Source organism: Molossus molossus, unplaced genomic scaffold, assembly GCF_014108415.1.
Source record: "Molossus molossus isolate mMolMol1 unplaced genomic scaffold, mMolMol1.p scaffold_m16_p_9, whole genome shotgun sequence".
NCBI classification, from domain to species: Eukaryota; Metazoa; Chordata; class Mammalia; order Chiroptera; family Molossidae; genus Molossus; species Molossus molossus.
This window is the reverse complement of record NW_023425403.1, coordinates 101,317,517-101,324,997: the sequence shown is the minus strand read 5'-3', so window position 1 is coordinate 101,324,997 and position 7,481 is coordinate 101,317,517. Positions and strand designations below refer to the sequence as shown.

At 41.8% G+C, this 7,481-nt stretch overlaps 1 pseudogene; it reads left to right on the top strand.

The window, feature by feature from the left end:
* Window positions 1–677: 677 nt before the first annotated feature.
* On the top strand, window positions 678–6,474 carry LOC118622480 (annotated as a pseudogene).
* Window positions 6,475–7,481: the final 1,007 nt, after the last annotated feature.

The window sequence follows — 7,481 nt, the reverse complement described above, 5'->3', positions numbered from 1 at the left end:
GTGAGGCACAGGACATGCAGAAGGAGGGATGGATGAGAAATATTTGGAAGGAAGAACTTCAGTATTCAACAAACGTTTGCTGAGCCACTTCGAAGTCATAGGCAATGTTGGCCTGCAGTCATATCAAATGCCAGAGATAAGAGGGACAGGGAAAGTCCTGTCTTTGAGAGCACAGTTTCAGGATAGCTTGTGATTAACCAGACTGCAGAAGTAAGAGGAAGACAAAGGAAGAGAAACAGCAGGCAAAGCTACTTACTCCAATGATTTGGAGATTCAGAGGAAGGAAAAAAAAGATTAAAAAGTGACCCCTAAAAAAGGCAAATAAAGCAAAGAAAAACTCGTTTAATGTCTAAGATAGGAAGGGACTGAGACGATTTGAAAGAAAAGAAAGCCTGTGAGGAAGATTGGAATGCCCAGAAGGAGAAAGTGGGAGTGGAAGTATGATGTCCAGAAAAGGAGTGGAGTCAAGAAGGGTGGAATCCAGGGTAGGTGGAAGGATTCAGATGCCATCTCTGAGTGAGGAGTAACAAAGTGAGGAGACCTAAGTAAGAGCATCAACATGCCAAAGTAGTGATTCAGACACCTTTAAGATTGTATGCTGGCTTTTTTTTTTTTTCACAAAGGGTTTGCCACTGGGACACAGATGTCATGAAAATCACCACTAAATCAAACCCAAAATGGGAAAGGAAAAGACTCATAGCAACATCACTATCATTAGAGACGTACATTCTGGTGAGTCTACCACTACTGGCCATCTGATCTACAAATGTGGTGGGATCAACAAAAGAACCTTGGGAAGGAGGCTGTTGAGATGGGAAGGGCTCCTTCAAGTATGCCTGGGTCTTGGATAAACTGAAAGCTGAACATGAGCATGGTATCACCATTGATATCTTCCTGTGGGAATCATTAAGTCAGTATTAAGTGACCATCATTGATGCCCCAGGACACAGAGACTTCATCAAAAACGTGATCACAGGCACAACTCAGGCTGACTGTGCTGTCCTGATAGTTGTTGCTGGTGTTGGTGAATTGGAAGCAGGCGTCTCCAGGAATGGGCAGACCATGAGCATGCCCTTCTGCCCTTCTGCCCTTCTGGCTGACACACTGGGTATGAAACAACTGACTTTTGGTGTTAACAGAATAGATTCCATTGAGTCACCCTATGGCCAGGAGAGACATGAGAAAATCATTAAAGAAGTCAGCACCTACATTAAAAAATTGGCTACAACCCCGACACAGTAACATTTGTGCCAATTTCTGGTTGGAATGGCGGCAACATGCTGGAGCCAGGTGCTAACAGGCCTTGGTTCAGGGATGGAAAGGCACCCCTAAGGATGGCCATGACAGTGGAACCACACTGCTTAAAGCCCTGGATTGCATCCTGCCACCAGCTCTTCCAATGGACAAGCCGCTGCGTCTGCCCCTCCAGGATATCTACAAAATTGGTGGATAGGTGCTGTCACTGTGGGCTCGGTGGAGACTTGTGTTCTCAAATCCAGCATGGTGGTCCCCTTTGCTCCAGTCAACATTACAATTGAAGTAAAGTCTATTGAAATGCACCGTGAAGCTTTGATCAAAGCTCTTCCTGGGGCCCATGTGAGTTTCATTGAACGTGTCTGTCAAAGATGTTTGTCATGGTAACCCTGCAGATTTGGCTCAGCCATTAGAGCATTGGCCTGTGGACCAAAGAGTCGCGGGTTTGTTTCTGGTCAAGGACACATACTTCAGTTGCAGTTCATCCCTGGCCCTGGTTGGGGTCGTGTGGGAGGCAACCAATCGATGTGTCTTTCTCACATTGATGTTTCTGTCACTCTGTCTCACTCTGTCCCTCCTATTCTATCTGACGATAAATGAAAGAATATCCTCGGGTGAGGATTAAAAAAAAGAAAATGTTTGTCATGGCAGTGTGGCTAGTGACAGCAAAAATGACCCACCAATGGAAACAGCTGGCTTCACATCTCAGGTGATTATCCGGAACCATCCAGGCCGAATCAGCACTGGATACGCACCTGTGCTGGACTCCTACACAGCTCACAGTGCTTGCAAATTTGCTGAGCTGAAGGAGATTTATCACTGTTCTGGGGAAAAGCTGGAAGATGGCCAACATTTTTGAATTCTGGTAATGCTGCCAGCATTGATATGGTTCCTGGCAAGCCCATGTGTGTTGGGAGCTTCTCTGACTACCCTCCTCTGGGCTACTTTGCTCTTAGTCACAAGAGACAGACAGACAGTTGCTGTGATGTCATCAAAGCAGTGGACAAGAAGGCAGCTGGAGCTGGCAAAGCTGCCAAGGCTGCCCAGAAAGCTCAGAGACTAAATGAATATTGTCCCCAGTACCAGCCAGCCCGGTTTAATCAGTGGTGGAAGAACAGTCTCAGAACTGTTGTCTCAACTGGCCATTTAAGTCTAAGAGTAAAAGACTGGTTAATGATTACAGTGCACCATAAAACCAGAAGAAAAGGAAACTGTCTTTTTTTGTGTGTGTGTGTGTGTGTGTGTGTATGTGTGGCAGTTTTTAAGTTATTAGTTTTTAAAACCAGTACTTTTTTTTTTTTTTTTAATCCTCACCCGAGGACATTTTCGCATTTATCTTCAGATAGAGCGGGAGGGAGAGAGGGGGGAAGACAAAGAGAAAAACATTGATGTGAGAGAGACACACATCAAGTGGTTGCCACCCACACGACCCCAACCAGGGCTGGGGACAAACTGCAACCAAGGTAGAAGCCCTCAGTGGGAACTGAACCCGGGATTCTCTGGTCCGCGGGCCGACACTTTAACCACTGAACCAAACCAGTCAGGGCTAACACCAGTACCTTTTAATGAAAACAACTTGACCAAAAATCTGTCACAGAATTTTGAGATCCATTGAAATAAACTTTAATGAGGAAAAAAACCTTGTATGACAAAAGGTCAAGAATCTGAATATATACCATCTGCTAAGAGCAGAACTGGAGGTGAGAGGTGGGGTGCTTTATGAACAATGTTTTTAAATGTAAGAACCGTAGAACATGCTCTTCATTGTTATTAGAACTATTCCATCTTTGACTTTCAGCCCTAATTAGCAAATTAACCTATCACTGAAATCTTAATTCTGCCCACAATTGATGTTTTTCCTCTTGGGTATGTCTATTTATTTATACTCCTATAGACTGAAAAATCCAACATGTCTAAAAACATACAGTTTGGTGATTAAGATAGAAAAATAAACTGGCTTCTAATGCAAGACCAGCCCTCTCCTAATATCTCTCTGCTGACAGGGTCACAACACAGAGTTTTTGTATATATAGTCTGTCACATCCTTAGAGAGGAATCTTGTCTCATTTCCCCATTCTTTAGGTTGGGAAACTGAAATAAATGCAGGAAGGTAAATTACCCAATGTTACTCAGCTGGCCAGTGCAGAATGAGGACAAGAACTCAGGCCTCCATTCCCTAGCTATTTGTTCTCCTTGCCCGTCATGAGAATAGAAATTCTTGACTGTGCCACTACCTGCCATGTCTGGACATCTATTCCTGTCCTTCCATCAATGTGGTTCATTTGCTGTCTGTCTGGGTATGACTTCATGAAAGGGAGATCGTCTATGGTACTTGCTTACAGGGCTGCTGCCGGGTAAGGGCTGTGGTGGGAGCAGATCCAAGGGACCTGAGATGGTCTAGCTCCTTGTCTCTGGAACAATACAGACAGGGTGCCCAGTGCCAGCTGAGGGGTGATGTAAGTGCCCAGAGACCAGGTAAAACCCAAGGCCATGATTATTCAGGATCTCTTCTGCTGTGATGAAAAAGGCTGGGTTCCTTTGGCCTCCATACCAGTGGGTACAAAATATTCTGGAGGTTGCAGATCCACTGAGGTTCTTTGACAGGAGATATGCTCTCTTCCCAGAAAAAAAAAAAGAAACATTAAGTCCTACACACACTAATTTTTTATAATTTCGAAGGAATTAGAGATGCTCTGAACCTTTGAGGGCTGGTCAAGCAGCATCTAATCAACTCTGACTCTAAATAAACTTCCCTATTAAAAAATCTCAAGGGAAGTAATTTGTTCCGTGAGATTATCTCAGAAATATTCTACTTTTTATGTTCAGCAAGTTTTTCTTCTCCCAAATCTCTGATGTTTCCCTTGGGCACAGAGGGAATTGTGGGTCTTTGAAACTGTCTTCCAGCACATCAGGAGAGTTGAAGAGAAGCTGAAGTCATGGTGATAATAAAGATTCCTCCATGCTGGCCACAGGCCCCTGTATTTAACATTAAATTCCTATTAAGTCTTCCACAGCCACACACCAGCTTTGATCCCCACCCAGCCTGAACTAATCTCCTCCTACAGATCAGGTTACATTATTCGTGAATTTAGGCCCTTCCCAGCGTATTTGCAGCTGACTAACGATGGGGCACCATATGCTAGCAGCAGGATGTGGGCACCTGCTTACGGGTTGGTGCACAGATCTGCCCTCATGAAAAACATGGCTTTCCCCAGACATGTGTGGCTCACTCCCCAGTGACCCAAGGCATCTCTTTTGCACGAGTCTACAATTAGGACACAAATGACTGAGGTTCCTCCCACTGTGGGCTGAGCTTGTGGTAAGTGGCACACCTATGTGTTTGAGTTACCTTTAAGTCATCCCTCGCCTTTCATTTACCTGGCAACTTAGAGCAGCTTCAGTTGTTGTGCATGTACATGCAGATATTATTTAACTAAACAACCCATTACTCCTGCAAAGTTAAAACATCAGGATGCAAAGGCTTTATGATGTATTTAACAGATTTTCACCCAACATTATTCCTGCGGGGTTCCAGATTATTCAGGTCACTCAGTGAAGTATGCCTGAGTGGAAAGGAACTTCTGAAGCCTAATGTTAAAAAACAAAAAAACAGATACCTGTAACACAGGTGGTACTTTTTGTCTTCACACTTCATTACATGGGAAACTGATAAGCATAGAGATTACCTTGTGTGGTTGGCACTTCTGTGTATTAACTGGGAACCTAACGATGCATATTCCTCAGACATTGGATAGTAACCTTGTGATCAGAATCACACATTTTTGAGGTCTTTGCTACTGACTAGGTTACACTGTTCTCCACTGTCTGTTTCTAATTATATGTGCCTCTTTCTGTACACAGGACCTTTTGGGTCCAGAAGGCTGCATTAAGCAATATCTGTTTTGCTTTATCATGCTTGAAAATCCAAGGTCATCTAAGCTTAAACTTTTCTAAAAATGAGTCCAGGCTCTTATGCACTTTTCCCCTTAAACTTCATTTTCAACTTAAACAATAATTTGATTTCAAATGAGAGATATTAAATGCAGGGCTTTTAATAACTGACCATTTTTTTAGTCATTACCTATAAAATTAAGCAGGCAAACAAATATGTGTTCAACAATCCATCAGCCAAACTTACCTAAGAGAAAAAGCCACAAGGCTGTCATAAAATGGAGGGAAGTGAAAACAGTGAAAATCTGATATTAACTTAAAATTTATTTTTGCAAGGTGTAATTTAAATGCAAATTTGCAACCATTGACCATTCTTCAAATGAGTAAAACAATAAAATTTTATAAACTACCTGATTTGTAAAATCAAAGAAGTTCAGGACATAATGTGTGCTATAGTTATTTAGTAACTACTGTGCTAACTGGATTTATTGAAGGCCATAGTCATTAAAATACTGTATGTCACAGAAAGAGGACTAAACTAAAAATTAGGATACAGCCTAATTTCTAGCAAGGCTGCCAGTCAGCTGTGTTACTGTGGCCAAGTCATTTAACTTTCACAGAACTCAGTTTCCACATCTGTCAAATAAAGGGATTGAAGAGTTTTGCCTAAGATCTTCTCTTTCTGAAATTTCATAACTCTAGAAATGACCATTTAATCAATAATTTCATTTTGATTCTATTTTCTCCCAGGGAAAGACGCATTTCTAAAGTGTCTCCTGCCAAGTCAAAGTAGTGTAAAACTATTAATGGCTTCTGAAGAGACTGAGGCTAGTAAAAAAGTTATAGGATAAGGGAGAGCCTTGTCCCCACAGGTTGCTGATGGAAGTGGGGTTACTGGGGTCCGCTGGAATAAGTATTTCTGGAGGCCTCAATGGGAAAAGAAGATATGGGAGGAAGCTTTATTTCCATGGAATTATACTCCTGGGTTTCCAAAGTCCCATTTCCCCTAGTCCAGTCATAGAAGAAGTGTAGTTCAGGCTTCAGAAGAGCTAAAATCAGGGCCAGAGTCCAGAGTTTCCCTTCCATGTTAGAGCCAACTCCAATCCAACATCAGGCTAGCTTAATTTGTGTTTCTCGCTGCAGTCCATTAGCCTATTGCATGTGGGTTGTGCATGGCTGTGGGCCATACAGGTGAATATAAGGAAGCCAAGTGTGAGCCACAAGCCAAGAGAGAAACTCCTTTGTTTAGGGGAATATGTATTCCTAAATTTTCAGGTGCTTGCAGTGGCCACACCCATTCTGGCTGATGATCTCTGTTTCCAGGAATAATTGACAAGCAAATACCTTCTCTTTGTCACCCCATTTTACTGAGCATGTCTATTTTTTCTTTGTTGTATCCCTTCCCCCAGTGTTTTCCAGGGAATAGACCCATGGTTCCCTGGGGAGGGCAGAGCTGCAGTTCCTGGTGAACCTGCCTAAATTACCTACCTACAAGGTCTGGCCTTCCCTTCGCCTCTTCACTACTGTTAATAACTAGCTAATTACAATGGTATTATTAGGAGAAGCTAGTATCTTGACTATGCCACAAAACATGTAATAATGTCATACAATTAGGTATGTGAAGTACTGCCAACAAGTTCAGTTCTCAAATTCTTCTTAATCAGGTTACACACAATTGTATATTTCTCTTCCATTACCACCTTGTTTCTATTTTAGGTAAGCAGAAAATATTAATTTTTCAGAAAAAGAGAAAAAGGCATTTCAGAGGGAAATGAGACATTGCTCAGTGGCAACACTGGAGAAGGAACTGAGAGAACCGTTTCAATCATCCATCTCAGGTGGCGGCGACTCAGCCAGGTACGTTTAGAAAAAGCCCGGAGTGATCAGAATTTTCACACTGCTGGTATGCTGATGTTGTGGGCACGTAAGTTGTGAAAAAGAAGCCATTATAGTGAAATAACACCAACCTTGTTTGTGATTATATTGATGCATAAAGAAATATATTCTGTTGAAAGACAGTTTTTTAAGGATAAAATCACGATGGTCATACAACTATAAAATAAATACTTGTCAAGGAATGTATTTAACTCATTAATTAATAACTGAACCATTAAGATATTTTAGGTTGTTCAAAAGAGAATTCAAATTAATACACACATATATAGGCAGATAGGAAATGTTGAAATTAATTTATAAATTAATACAAAAAGCAGTGTATTCCCAGCAGTTTTCAGTTACACTCCCCAGACCCAACAGTTCTGTGGACAAGGATCCTTTGCATTATTATTAGTTTTCTATAATTTACAGTTGTAAAATCGCTTTAATACATTGAAAGG